The 16,166-nt window shown below is 37.2% G+C and overlaps 1 long non-coding RNA gene across 10 annotated transcripts in view; it reads right to left on the minus strand.

Moving 5' to 3' along the window:
• LOC107200852 overlaps positions 1-16,166 on the minus strand; it is an 86,779-nt gene that overhangs the window by 20,607 nt on the left and 50,006 nt on the right. For 8 of the 10 annotated variants that reach the window (XR_004495835.1, XR_004495833.1, XR_004495834.1 and 5 more), the window contains exons 7-9: positions 9,138-9,251; positions 8,341-8,474; positions 528-754 (exon numbers count right to left, since the gene is read on the minus strand). This is a non-coding gene — a long non-coding RNA (uncharacterized LOC107200852). The remainder of the gene's footprint in view (positions 1-527; positions 755-8,340; positions 8,475-9,137; positions 9,252-16,166) is intronic. The other 2 variants (XR_004495837.1, XR_004495838.1) reach the window with 2 other exon arrangements.

The following is a 16,166-nucleotide window of genomic DNA, read 5'->3' on the forward strand; positions in this document are numbered from 1 at the left end:
GTGAAGTATATGTAAATAAAAGCAGGACAGGGTATTTGCCTAGGACACATCTTAGGTAATGTCAAGAAGAAGTGTTACTTTTACAACAGCACAGGAGAGAAGGAGGTCTTCTGATAATTGTCCAGATCCTCATCTTACCCCTGGTTGGGAATTAAGGAAAACACTGACACTGATGCTGCAAACCAGCATCAGAATTCTGATGAGTTAGAGATGGAAGTCAGAATTATTTTGCTATGAAGGAGACAAAAAAAAACACAGAGAGGAAGATAGTCCCAAACTCAACAGGATTGTGAAGGAGACCTGGCAGTAGATGCTGTATTAACGTGCTTGAATGGTTGATCTAAACAAAGACAGACCCTCTGTTCCTGACAGAGACTGAGTTTCAGGCAGGTGTTAGTGCAAATCCTTTCTGAACCTATTTGGCTCTATCCTCATATTCTCACATGTATGCTGGAAAATTCACAGCAGCAGCAATTATTTTCCGTCTATTTTCAGATCCCACAGCCCTCAGGAGCATTAGCACTTACCCCTCAGCTGTCTTCTTTCATTTGGCTGGCATCCAGGGCATACTCCTTCTGCACTCCAAGTGCCCTGTGTAAGGCTTCATATGACAAAGCAACAGAGGATAAGTTGGAAACCTCAGGATCAGCCATGGATTAATGAGCCTTTGGCAGACCTTTGTACCTTCTGTTAGCGTGCGAGGCAAAATCTTTTGATCTTCCCTTATCTGCATATTTGTGTAGGTGCATGTAAACTGAAAAAGAAAACAAATAAATAAAATCCCTTAGGTCCATCAAAACAAGAGACCCAAATGGACAAGATTTGTCTCCTAGAAGAAGAATCTGACAATAAGTATGTAAGAGATGTGTAAGATATATGGCTTAATGCACTAATGGAAGGCTGTCATGTGCCACAGGGATGAGCACAGTCTAACACCTTGGGAAAATGGAATTATTCTTGGTTAGCAAAACTTGCAACATGTACTACAGTCTGGATGTACACTATGTATATACAGATATATAAAGATATGTTTGTTTCCTCCTTCTTCTTCATTAAAGGTACGATTTTTCAAAATTGCCTAAGTGACTTTCCCCTTGAATTTAATTGAATTGCATAATTACTGAAGCTGACAGCATGAGGCCAAGTCCTTCCCTTAAAATCATTGACTGCTCTGGGAATTTTGTGTGTTCAGAAGACCACAGAATCTTGCAGAAGCTGAATCAGCATCATCTCCATAAATGTAGCAGCCTGGGCTGGCCTTTTGGAGCCAGCCATCAGAATTACATCCGTCCAGGGACTGCTGACAAAGCCTTCAACATTCACAGCATTTGAAAAAAACTCCATCCTTTACAGAAATGGTCTATTCTCCAGATATCTGTTCTTTGCTTTCCCCCAGCACTTCTCTATCATTTGGAGACAGTGTCATGAATAGGGCAGGGGTTCCTCTGAAAAACAGCAGAATTTCTGATTTCTCTTCCTTTCCTGCGGCAGTGCCATTTTCACCTCGCAACCAAACACATTGGAGAAACACTGCCGTGGTCTGTGACTGTGGTAGTTCTAACAAAGACCACTGAACATTCCCTCCTGAACATGCAGCCATGTGGCTTTAACATGTATCAGTCCAGAATGCCTTTTTGCAGGAAAAAAAGTGGATGTCTCATAGACTTCCACCAGGATTTGTTTTTCCTGAGGTAGGAAAGCTAGTTGGAAAAGCATCAGGTTTTATTAGGAAAGGGTAGTAATGCAATCATGATTAACAGAATCCAACAGAAAGAAAGAAACAAGTAGATTGTGCCCTGCTTGTAGAGGGTACCCTGCATTTACTTGTTTATGCATTCTCTAACCTGTTTTGGCCACAATAGCCACCTGAACATAAACAGTTTACATTGCAAATGTAGATTGACAGAATGCATTTTGATAGAAGAGGGCATTGCTGGCAGCCCTGAATGGGTGATAGCATCTCACACCACAAAGAGTGGTGATAAGCAGTTGTGGCATGAGCTTCTAATGGTATCTGCTTCCTACTGCATGGAGAACACAGCATCTTTCTATATGTTTAAGAGTTAATCTGTTTAAAACTGGTAAAACACTACTAATTATTTATTTTTACTTAATGCAACAGAGCGCAAAACTGATGCCAGCACACCCATGAGCCAGCAAGTATTAGAATGAAGTGCAAACCTTTGGGTTCTGCTACATTCTTGTATGCTACAAAGATGGGGGGAAGTGATTCCAGCTGCTGAAGCACCTGGTAATAGCATTTGTAGAGTATGAATGGGGAACCAAATCCCAGCCTGCTTTACTCATGTGAGTAGTTTTGTGCTGATCTGTTCTTAAAATAATCATCAATTCCCGCTCTGTGCTTCCCCCCATAAATTAGTTCCTATGATGTATAACAGCCACTAAAAGAAGAATTGAACAGGGGAAATTAACTTGCTTTTCAGTAGCAGAAATTTATCAAGGCCACACTTTTTACTGGGACAAAAACAATTCATTTAAGCCTTGTCAAGATTTCTAATTAAAAATCCTCTGCTCCCAACTGCAACTCACAAATACTGTGCTTAATTTGGAAGTTAATAATATTTCCATGCATTTCTGCTACTGCAGCTATGACTCTAGTCTGATAACAAGAGTATTGTACCCAAGCCAGCAGTAAATGACTTTGCTCATTTCTGTTTAAAAATGAAGCTTACTTTGTAAAAGGGGGTTGGGGAGGTTTGAAGCTGTATTTATTGTCTGTGTTTCAGCTCTATTGTACGAGATAAGAAAGATTTGTCTCATTATGTGTAGGTTAATGCATCAGATACTGCAGTCATGAAAAGATTTGGCTTTTTATTGGGACTTAATCATCTTACACCAGGCCACCTGCTGCTTGGCTACCCTTAAGTGTTTGTGTGAACAGCTTGGACCACAGACCACAGCAATGGAAGCCCAAGTAGCCCACAAATAGAGGTCAACTCTGCTTTTCATTAGTTGTGAGTTGGAAGAGGTCTCTTCCTTCAAAGACTTAGGTAGTGTAGGCCTTCGTCATGTTCAAGGATCAGTTTTCTGTTCTAGCAGAATCTGAGTATAATTATTCTGTTTTGTGACAAATGACAAAGATGTCATAGGTAATTCAGGCCTATTGTACTTTGGCTGGGTTTTCCATGTCAACTACAATATACTAATGTAAAGAAATACAACTTTCAATCTTCACCAGCATTTAACAACTCAACTTCCTCTAATTCTAGAGGACTATTACATTGAAGAACTCTACATGTGACAAATCTCCAATAAGTCCAAACTCAACACCTCTCCTGCATGTCTTAGAGGTGCTTAAATTTTCAGCAATTCATCTTCTGTGTTCATTATACATCAGTAACATCATGTCTCTACACCATCTCGTTGCATCCTTTCTTATAATCTGTGAGACAGGAACATACACAAGAACATTTGTTGGCCATAAAAAGAGAGCCACAAGCATTTATTTTCCTGTACATTAGCTCATTACTTCTGTATCCAGTGTATTGCCAGAGTTCTTAAGGGATATTGCTTTAAAATAGACAGTTTTAAGGAGAGATATGAGAGAAAAACAGGAGGGATTTTCTGACATCTATAGGAAATGGTTTTCTAATTATCAGAATCAAATACAACAGGAGTTGTGAGTTTTAAAAAAAAATACTACTAGATGCAGGGTATGATGGGATTCCTGCATGATCACAAGCCCATAATTAAGTTTGAGCAAAAGCATATCTTCCAATATAACAACTAAAAAACAGACTTCATTTTCCCAATGTCAAAAAAACCATGAAAAAAGCCTCTTAAAAGGGGGAACAGACTTTCTGTTCTTTGTTTTATACAAGTTGGCTATAAATACATCCAACAGTCTAAAAGCAACTAAAGAAATGGCAGCAAAAACATTAAGGAGGAAAAGCCTCAGTACAATGATTTTGTCCTTTTTTAAAAGCCATATTTAAATATTACTATTTGTCCTTGAACTTTCAATGGAATTTCGTTGTTCATCTTTCAGTTTAGCCACTTTAGGAATCACTAAGAACTAAAACCAAGTTAGAACTAGGTATTAGTGAGACTACTTTTCTGTAATCATTGAAGACTAGCATACACACCAATTTTTTAACTCAGTTCCAACGCACATGTGACAGACAGGGGAGCTAGGTCCTTCCTTGCTATTACTGCTAATTCTCTCTTTAAAAGTCATAAAGATACAAAATAAGAAAACTCCTGATGCTGTTATAACCTGGACTAAACCCACCAGAGCTAATACAAGTCTTTCCAATGGTTTCAGATCAGGCTGAAAATCCTGAGACAGCACCATCTCTTGAGTTTGATGAGCTATGATCCCTTAGCACCTGTGGCAACACGCTGTCACCGTGAAGGTCACATCAACCATGAAATCCAGGCAGTCCTAGCAGCCAGCCTGCCTTTGGTGACATAAGAGAAACTCCAATGGACTGTGGTTTTTCCTATTATCAGTTTGTTCTCAGTGCAGAAGGAAAGAGAGGAAAATAATCAGTCTCAGCTCTAATATTCTACATGAGGATACATATCTTACCAGGATATCTACCTGATAATCTCTGGCTTGTTTTTCCTTTTTTTTTTTTTTTTTTAAATTTAAATACCGTATACCTCATATGATGGTTATTTTTTACTTATTAAAATTCTAAGATTCATTTCCTTTTTCCACTCTGTAAAAGAAAAGTATTAGGAGTCATGGGCTATTGAGCCAATACTGCTTGTGTAAACAGGCTGATGTTGGAAGACCACAGCTTGACATTCTGTGTGCTGCTACGTAGTTTTTAGGGATGTAACTTTGTTAGGTAAAGCACAGCTAGACAGTTGTAATGAAAAAAGAATTATAACTGACAGAAATAGCAGAACTAATTCAGCCAAGAGCATTTACCCAGCAACTTACTAAAACACTGAAAGAACAAAATCTCACAACTGTCCTTCAGCCACAAAATTCAAACAATCTGGAAAACGCTCTCCACCTCGTAACACTCATTCATCTCAGTCCAAAGAGGCTGCAGCAGAACTGTTCCTCTGGGACAACCTGACCTTGAGCTCTGAGATCATGCAGCCCACACCAGCACACTTAATGCCCTACTCCTACTTTTGACAACTCTTGCTCTTGCCTTGGAAGGAAACACAATGCCATTTCTGTAACTTTTTGTTACTTTCTATGCATTATGAATCACTCTTTCACATAGACAATAAATATCCAAATTTCTTCATACACTTCTAATTATTGCATAGTATTTGAAGGATACCTGAGCTCCATCCCTCCTGACCTAAACCATAATCATAGGAAATGAACTTTGAAACTCAATAGTCTAACTGAATTCATATTAATTCTGATGAGCATGAAAATAAGCAGGACTGCTGCAGAAGGTTCAGAAACTCTAGAAAGGGTTTCATTATGTATTACAGTTGTTGTAAAACATTAAATTAATAAATGTAAACCTTCTTCCTACATATGAGATCCCATTAAAAAGAGTTCCAAAATTTGTCACTTCCTCTCCCCTACTGCTGATTGCTGGGGGGTTGATGTCACAAATTGGGTTTCTCTGGAGATACAGGTTTATCTTCTTGCCACAGATGAAAGACTTACTGATACTGAAACAGATTTAAATAAAAGTTTTTTTTCAAAACTATAAGCAAACTTGCATGTATGACACCAGAAAAAATATCTAGTTTCCATAAATTTTGTGATGATGATGATAATAACACATTTTCTGCTTTTGGAATTAGATCTTCATCTAACCTCTACTCAGGAGGGCACCTAATGCAAAGAACACATTAGCTCCATCTCTGTTTGAAGCAGGCTCCACCTTTCCTCTCAAACATCTGGTGCTGGCCACATTCACAGACAAGTTTGTAGAGCAGATTAATATCAAGCCTAATTTGGTATGGTAAATCCTGAGACAAATTCCACCATAGCATGCAGACGTACTGTGACTCTGAAATTAACAATTTGGCATAATTTGTATCATTATAGATTTGTCCCAGGCTGGCTGGATATGGGTTTTGATGTTTTATCGCAGTCCTTCTCCTTTTTAAGTAGGTCTTTATTGGATTTTAATAAAAATATACAGAGAATTGTGTTTTCTTCAGCATATGAACTCCTGAATATACAAATGGGTTTTATATAGGGAGGCTGAATTCAAACAGGGGGAAAAATACCCTGTTTCTGAGATGGTCACATTAATCAGGTCAAGCAGTGTGATGCAGAATGATGGCCAGGAATCTTATATATGTAAGTGCCTGTTCTCTAGATCTCATAGCACAGTTGTTTCCCCCTCACCAAGTACTGCCAGGACCTACAAACAAAACTGGAAGTGTTGTCTTCAGCTGTATTGCTCAGCTAAGGAACACTTCATCATTAAGAATGCTTTTGACCTCCTGTGGCCTTCCCAGACATTCATAAATGAGTCTTTTCCTTCCTTCACAAATGCATAGAGAAGGGAATTTAAAGCAGAAGCTGTGATTTTTTTAACCTGGGAACAACTTGAACACTTGTGACCTGTGCAGACAGGAAGCACACAGATGGTCCAGTAGGTCCTGGGAACAAAGAAAGAAAGGAGAGGAATGAATAGCCTTGTCCTCATCCTCCTCTAATTTCTTTCCCAAATAGAACTGATTTCTTTTTATTCATTGCTGGCTAGAAAAGATTATGTTCATATTAGAATTAATAAATATTTTTTTCTTTTATAAAAACTATAATCCTGCTTCTCAAATTGCATTTAAATTATCTATTTTCTTAAATTTGTGAAAGGAGTAATGGTCCTCTGCAGGCCTTTGTTAAGATGTACATCTGGCAACAATAACACCACGAAACGACTGTCATAGAAAAGTAAACTTAAAATCCAAAGAGTTTGTATAGTTAAGCTGGTGACAGACCACTCAAAACTGAAACCAAGCCTCCATGAATTCAACTGCAAGCTGTAGATACAATCAATCCATATTTTACCTTTATTTCTGGATTAAAAATGGATTCCTCCATGCTTCCTGCATACAGCAAACACCAAGTATTCATTACAATCAATAGAGTGTATTATATTGTGACCTCTCAGCTGTAGCAAGATCTTTCACCCAGCAGAAATCATTCTATGTGAAGGGCCCTTGAGCACAAATTAAATGAAAGTAGACTGCAATCGAGGGAAATTATAGAAATAACTGCTATAGAAACGAAGTCAACTCTTTCTCTGCATGATCACAGCAAACAGTGCAGATGCTCTCTACTATCAGCATTGATGTAGGTGCCAAAACTCCTTCCTGCTGAAGGAGTATTAATAAAATTCCTTTTTCCTAAATGGATGTGTCATCAGTACTACACAAAAACAAAGACAAAAACAAGCTTTGAAAATACAATAGGAGCCCAGGAACCAATTTGACTACTATTGACGTTATAATACAAATCAGCATCTAATGACAGACACTTCAGTTATGAATAAGAATTCACACGTTGCCTGCCTAAGTGATATATGTGGAGTTGTAATAAGTACACTTAAAGGTCTCCTGCTCCAAGAAGTTTGACAGAATCACACTGTTAAAAACCCAAAACATGTGCTTACTTAGAAAACTGAACATCTTTTTTACTGCCAACTGCTTTTTCAACACAGATTTTACAGCAATTTTTTTTTTCTCTCTACAAAGCAAATAAAACCAACTCACACTGCAAGGTAGTAAAACATCCAAATCCAAGCTAGCTTGACAATAGCCAAGATGTTAAGAACAGATAATGGAATCTGTTTGCCAACAGCTACCAATTAAAAATATAAAGTATTATTACTTATGACTATGTTTATCAGAGAAAACTCACTAGCTAGTAAAATGTACTACAGTCAGGAAAGAATCATAGAAAGAGGAGAGATATTATTCTTTTGAGCAGAGACACCAACTTCAAGGCTCTAAGCATTGAAACAGAAGGTCCAGTTTAGCAGAAACGTTGAGCTGTCTAGGAGAATAAATAGGTCCTTCATGAAGGTAGAAACCTCTCAGTTTTCCCAAATAAATGAATGCAAAATGCACAGTTCTCCTTTAGGACTCAAAGGCATTAACTGTAGATCACTGAAGGAGCACAGGCCACTTGATTTCAAAGATACCAATGAAAAAGTTTAAAAAAAAATAGAAACTTTAGAAAATGGTTAAAATCCATTCAAGGATATTTCCATTTTTAAAAAATACACTTCACAAACATAGCATTAAAAGAGGATTATTTCAGTTGATAACTCTTAGAACATGTTAAAAATTAATTTACAGTGCTGACTTCTTAAAGAGAAAAATGCAAATAAAAAGAAAACATGTTCTCTTAATTGAAGTGCTTGCAGGAAACACACTCACTTCCATCAATAAGAAACAGCACGCTCTGGGGACCAGGACAGATGGATGACAGGCAAATGGTGAGAAGTCTGAATTGATTATCTCTAACATCTCTTTAGGATTCCCTTCTCTTTCCATTCTGAAATTGTTAAAAGCTGAGAAATACGGGAAAATATCAGAGGCGAGGAAACATCTTTTTACTTATGGAAAAATAAATGTAACAGACTATTTTTTTTTTATGGCCTCATCTCTTCATTGATTCAGGAAGTATTTGCATACACATATATAATTTTTCCCATTAAAGATTTTGGAAAAATGTAAAGGAAAGTCAATTTACTATTTATCATATCGTGGCTGAGTCCCTTTCAAAGGGAATCATCAATCTGCAGTAATTGGACCCAACAGTTGCATCCCACACATTTCCAAGCCAGCTGAATCTGGCAAGATTCCAAATACTGTCTTTACTCTGGGTGTCTCCAGAAAATTTCTGGATATACGAATCCTGTCTAAAGCCCTCTGAAAGGGATATTTTAGTCCTAGAACCCAGAATCAGGAACACAACCTTACCAATGGTAAGGCCCAACTCAAGTCTGCTGATAGGCACATTTTCCCAGAATTAGAGCTAGCTGTAGCTGCTCTGGTTTGTGTTTAAAATAAACAAACAAAACATTCAATGGAATTTCCTACAAACACTTACTTCAATTTTTAGCTAGTGCTGGAGCATTACAACATTTGCAAAAAAAAACCCCACAAATACTTGAAAAATATCTTCCTTTGGAGCATTGTTCCCTTCCTTTGCAGAAGGATGTTGGACTTACCTTCTTTACTTTTAGAAATATGTCTCCTTTATAGCACTGGAGTGCTATCATTTTTCTTCATCATCTAGTTGAAATTTTCCCATATTTGCCTCGTCTCCCCTTCTTTATCAGCAGCTGAGAAGGGATCACATAAAAATCAGTGATTCTGTTAGTAGCAACCCTTCTATTCTACCACAGTAGAAACATCTGCTGGGACCTTGATTGGCCTCTTACTACTTCCCAAAAGCATTCACCACTACCATAAAATAGATACTTTTCCCTACATTGAAGGTCACAGTCATAAATGATGCTCATAAAACAAAGAAAAATTCTTGTCCTGACAGGGGCACGTTCCCATGCTATCACAGTATTGTTCCTGTCTTGCTGTACCAGGGGATCAACAGGCTCTGCTGAAGGAGAGTCCTGCAGCAGGTTATAAATAGGCTCCCTCAGCAGAGCACAGGCCATGGGTTATCCTAACAGCACGAGGCTGCTTCCAATCCCAGTGTCAGGCACCTGTGTGGTGCTGCCCATGTGCTTTCTGACCATCAAACCACCTCTTTGCTTTTGCTAATTGGAATTTACAGGAGCAGGATGTGTGTTGCATGTAATTACAGAAGCATCTCTACCTATGGGGCTGCAATCTAAAAAAAAATCATTTTGTGCTAATGTTTCCTTACAAAGGGCATTGTCATATACAATAATTCATCAGCACAGTAATATGAACATGAAATTAAGGCATAAAGAGCCTCTCTAACGTAATGATCCGTGAAACAAATAACTTCACAAGATATCATCGAGGGCTTTCAGGCTAGAGAACACAGATACTCCTTCTTGAAACAAGAAGTCAATACTTATCCCTGGGCTCTTCATTTGTCAATTTCCTTCACAAATCGCAGTGTAGCCACAATGTGGGTCCCGACTAATTTGAAAACACCTTGTAAACTGAACCTTGTCTGAAGCTGAGCTCTCCAGATCAGGTGGTGAGGTCAACTCACCAAACATCCAAACCCCCAGCTATATAATCAATCATGAAGTCAGAATTTCAGGCTGTGTGTATTTTAAAGTGTGTTTTAAATAAAACAGTACTGAAACACTCTTAGCCACCTGACCTGCTGGTCCTAGTAATAAATAGATCCACTTAGCCAAACCCTGTTGTCACAAAGAGATTAATTTAAATTAAAATAACCCTTTCTTCCTCTTCTCATCAGTTACCACCTAATAGATCAGCTTATAAGACATAAACCAAAGAGCAAGTCAGAAGCAATTAAGGAAGATTTTGTGCATACTCAGAGGTGGCCACATATGATACCTAAGAATAAAATTCTGAAAAATTGATCACAGCACAACTCAGGAAACCTATAATCTGAACAACACAATTTCCTTTCCCTCCCCACTAAGAAATCAGTTTCTCAAGATTAGAGAATTATATCTTTGTGTATGAGTTACATAAAAAATATATGCACCCTCTGTGTATTATTTTCTGAGCTATACCTTGTTATAAGCTCCTTTCAGCTTGCTCAATATTTGCACCAATTGCCTCCATTCCTTGCTGCTGACTCTCATGACTCTTGCCATTAATTTGTTGCCTAAAGAAATCATTCTGGAAACCTCCTGAAATATCTCACTTTCTTGGCACATAAAATTAGGCACTTCTACAAAAAGGGCTGCAGCTTCATCAAACAGCCAAGTTCTAAACAGGATTACTCGAGTCTTGATTTGATGCCTTTAGGCTCTACACTGTCATGTAAAGGAATCATTAATAAAGCAAGTGTAATTTTTGCACCTAGAACAATTCACTCTTCAGTTGGGAAAAAAGCATTCCAATTCATTTGAGCTAAATTCCCAAGAATCCCTGGGAAAAGGGCCAAGTAGTAAAAATAAAACCATTTCAGCACAAGACCAAAGAAAGCAAAGTAGAACAGGTTTTGATCTTATCCTCTAGACAGCTGTTGACCTACAGCAAAACAAATTATAATCACTTTTAACTAATCAGATTTCTGCCTTTTTCAGTCTTATGCTTTCTTTATCTCTGTAAATATAAGGAGTAGATGGAACACTGGATTCCTTACTGTGGTCACCTTGTCCCACAACTTCAGAATAAATACAAAAGCATTTTCATATGCAACCAACAAAACCATATTATCTAGGAATCAACTTTTACCTTTATCATAGGACAGGAGAAATTTTACTCTACCTTCTCCATACTAGAATTATTAAATTTCTTCAGCTACCTGAGAAGCTTTTTTAACTGACTAGAGGACAGTTTGCAATTTGCTTAAATGGAGTACAAACTTACTAAGAAGCTTCCTTAGATGATCTATAATGTTAGCAAGCTACCAAATAAGTGCACTTAACTAACATATTAAGTATATTTGGAAGATGGGGCATAGGAGGTGTCAGGGAGAGAAATCACATATATTCATGTCTTAGTATTTCTTTACCTCAAGAAGCTATCAAAAGGATCCTGTTAATATGTCAACATTTTTATTTGGAATGAATTTCAGCCTCTTCTCTCTCCTGAAACACAGTTGGTTGTTTTTTTTTCCTGGGGAATAGGAAGAACAGGTCTATAAAATTCCTTCCAGGCTGAACAGCAAAAACAGCAGCTGCAGGAGGTATGAGTGGCTTCTTGGCAGAAAAGCATTCTGTCATACATCAGACCCACACTCATTAGTATTAGTGAGCATTGCTGCAGTCAGAATTAACAGTTATGCATGCGATTCAAGGATATTTTAGCCCCAAACTATGAGAAAACATGTAATTTAACACTAGAAGCCATGGTGGCAACAGCTTAGCTGCACTCCTAATTCTTTTGAACAGGATGCAAAACTAATGCCCTCTGTTAGTTTAGCTGAAGACTTCCAAAACATTAAATAGAAAATATAACACAGTCTTGTAATGGGGCAAAATAAAGAAAAACCTGAAGTGAACAAAAAAGCAAAAAAAAAAAAGGATCATTATTTGGACCTACTTCTGCACAGTACTGAGCACAGGCTAAACATTAAATATTAAGCATTACCAAGTATTAAGAAGTCTCATTACCATTCAGGTAACATCTAACAGAATCAGGCCTTTTATGAGGGGATAGTAGGTACAGAAAAGGTCAGAGTGGCATTTTTAATCAGTACATCTCAAAGCACCACAAGAAAGATGCTGGCATCATTATGCCTGTTCTACAGATTAGGAAATTGAGGCAAAAAGCTTCAAGATTTGACAAGCTACTATTAGACCTAAAACCAGAACTTCTTTTAAATCCTCATTTAGTCTAGTCACGAGCTTTTCAGGAGGAAAAAGGCAACAGTTTCTCTTGGACAATGATAAAGACCTGACTTTTCAGAGGTGCAGTCAGCAATGCAGACAGACACTTGAAGCCTAGAGAAAAAAAGCACTTATTTTTTTCCCTCCTTACAGCCAACACAGTCACCAGATCAATAAGCAGCCTGAAGTGCTAAGACCGTGTTTCTTGGCCTGGTTTCAGATGGCATCCCAGACAAACAAATCCAACTGCCCCCACTGGGTTGCTCTGAAGAGAGTGGGATTCCCTCCACACAGAAAAGTTGCATGCACAGGACACATTACAGGATCAAGACATAATAGCAAGATGAATTATTAATTTTGGAATGTTTAAAATTGCAACATCCCTTTAAATATAAACTATTTCCTACGTAGTCTTGACAGTACTCTCATTAAATGCTAATAGATGATTCTGTAATAAACAGAACCTTAAAAATTAATCACTTTTATATACCTTGAGATGTCATGAGTAACAGTGTTTTGCAACTTAGGAGTGCACAGGATCTTTTTTTATGATGCATTGACAAGTCCTTCATGGTATTGAACAACACTTCATTATACTTCATGTTAAAAATTTATTTCTTTTGTATCAAAATGTGCAGTTTTTCTATAAATTTCAAATGTTAGTTGTACAATTTTTCTTTATGAGGATGCAAGAAAATCTCTTCAGATTGACCTTTTTATTGTACAGACAGAGCAATCACTTCTATATGTGCCATAATGATAAACCTGAGGTATTTTTTCTTATGAGCTAAAGTGATCTACCACTCCCTTAATTAGAAATGCAAATATGTGGGCTGAAGAGAAAAACTGTAAACAAGTAATGTTTTCAGAAGGTCAGCTTTCTCACAGCCCACTCTAGGTGCACAGACCATAATCTACTTCAAGCAAAGCTGCTGGTAAAGCTGAGGTAATGGTTAACTAAATGTTTTTCTGAGATACTTTGAAATCCTTCAATCAAAGGCACCATGCTATCTCAAAAACAATTACATCCAAAAATCACTGTTATCAGCTACTACAATGATATAAATTGCATTAGCACAGGCTGTAGGCCTACCAGTGGAAATGAATTTCAGAGGAGTCCTAAAATGAGATTCTGGTGCTGGGAGAGAGGCAGATGACTCAGCCATTAAAAATGCACTACTGTCTCAGCTTTTTTTTTAATTTGGAACAAAACCTTGGAGCCACACTATGGGGTACATCTCAATTCTGACACAAAAAAAAAGTCAACAACTGTTTATCACTGCTGTTCACACAGTTCCAAGCTCATCATAATCACTTGCTAGGGAAACCACATGATTTCTGCACATTCATAGGATTCAAGCTGCAAATAATAGCAGAGCAAAACAAAAGGTTTTACATGAGTTTTATATTTGAGATGGCAAGGGAAAGAGAACAAGATGAGAACCAGGCTACTGACCTGGGTACAAAAGGATGTGCATTGAGTTCCATTTTTAGCAGTAAGATAAGTTACTGCCCTTGGCTATGAAAAAAAGCAGACATGCATATCATGTGAGCTCTGCAGTTTAAAGACAATGTTGGTTTTACTCTAACAATGATTAATTATCTGATTTAATTAGTAGTAGTTACCTTGCATGCAGGGCTACAGCACAAACATGAACCAGAATTTCCAACCTTTTTACATCTACAGGTACTAATTCTGTGTACTGTTTTACACATTGGTGGCACACAAGTGTTATTATAGCTAGCTATGACAATATCTGGATCAAATTATTTATTTGCTCATTTAGATTTTAAAAACTGGCAAAACACAAGTTTTATAGTAACTATCAAATAAATGACATTGCTGCAAACTCCTAGAGGTATGTGCAAGCACACAATTTACATGATGCAAAAATTATGTTTATTACGTGATGTAAAGCAAGAGAAGTTTTTAGTGGTATTCTAGATTAATAAGAGATAAAACCAGTGTAACTTAATTTGGGTGTCAACAGAAGAAAAGAGATTCCATTTAATTTAGGCTAACATTTTAAAGGCATTTACTCAGGTACACAAAAAAAGCTGTCTGGAAAACCCCAGAAATTGCTACACAGATAAATTGCAGTAAGGGAACAGGCTACCAAGTATCAGCTAACCCATGGCCGCAGTCCATGTCAGTTTTCTTGGACCATAGCAAATAGTGAGGTAGGCAAAGATAGCCTGGCCATCTCTCCATGAAACCTAAGCCGATTCACATAATTTATCATCCTCCTCAGACAGGTGCACAGTCACTGTACATCAGCTGATGCACAATATCTTGTCAAGGTGCATCACTGGATGAGGAATGAGAGAATGGAGTAAAATTGGTCTGGCCTTGCACAAGAGAAATAGCTAAATGAGCAAGGTAAATTGGAATAAACTGCATTTTGTTCCAGTTGCTACATTTTTCAGGGATCTGTGCTGGCATAAACTAACTGATACTGGTGCCAATTTTCTTTACCTAAATGGAAATCTACAGAGATGTCTATAAAATGTAGCACCAGTTTGATTAAATGTGAATTTAAATTGCTACATGTAACTCAGTTCACTACATTTAAAGCAGAATTATTTTAATTTGCCTTAAAATTATTAGGAATATTTTTTAATTAAACCAATATATTCTTAGATCAGAATCCTGGATCAGAATACCACAGCTCTGGTATAAACTTTTCCCATTTTAAAACAACCCGTAGGGTTAAACACTTTCTAATATTCTCATCGAACAGGCCAAAATTAATACTTCCATTTGTAGCCAAGTTTCTAACTCAAATAGTCTTTTGCACCTGAAAATAACTCAAAAGTGGAAATGTTTCCATGGGCAAGACTATTATAAATATCTGATTTACTCAGGACTGAAATTCAGTCCTACCTGAGGAAGTACTCTGAGGTAACTCAGAAATAGCTAGTTATTATCCTTGGAAGAAATTAAGTATTTCTACAGCTTCAGCAATCCAAAAGGTAAAACCTTTTGCTCCACAGACTCAAGGTCTATAACTAATTAGACTGAATTAAAATGCTCCTTTAAAACCAATACATATTAAAAGAAGCATATTTAAAAGACTAGAAAAAAAAAAACAACTTAAAGTAACAAAACCAGTAAATTGTTCATGATTCTGCAAATCAGTATCTAAGGGTTTGCTGTCAGTATCTTTTAAGATCAAACTGTATAAAAGAGAATTTCTCTACATATTTTGACGCAGGAACATCTCAAAAGAGATTTACCAGGTTTATTGCTTTGGTTGGAAGTGCCAAAATATACAGAAAAAATATTACTGTCCAAGATGTCCAATTTGATTTCTAAATAAAACAAGTAATAGCCTGAGTTTCGTCCGTTACAGGAATCCCAATGGTTAGGGAATCACTCGGACTAAAATGACAGAGCAAAACATCTCAGCATACACAGGAACAAACAAGGCCTTGATCCAGGAAAGTGCTCCCTGTTGAGACTGCTTGAGATCAGTTAGACTCAGCATTGACATGGGACGTGGCTTACTCAGAGCAGTTCACAAGACTAAGGCTAAAAATCTAAAAGAAAGCAGAAATACCTCTCACTTCAACAAAAAGACCCTTCTGCGTTTTTTTAATTTGCCATTTTAGTTGTGCCTTCTAAATCTTAAAGTAAGATATGAGGAAGACCAAGGTTTATTTTATTCTTAACATTTTTCAATAGTAAAAATGGGACATTATAAAAGTACCAAAAAATTGAAAGAAATAATTTTACATGTATTGCTAATATTCAGTAATTTCTTCATAGCAATAGGTGGACAAAATGTT

This window comes from Parus major, chromosome 2, assembly GCF_001522545.3.
Source record: "Parus major isolate Abel chromosome 2, Parus_major1.1, whole genome shotgun sequence".
Lineage (NCBI taxonomy): Eukaryota > Metazoa > Chordata > Aves > Passeriformes > Paridae > Parus > Parus major.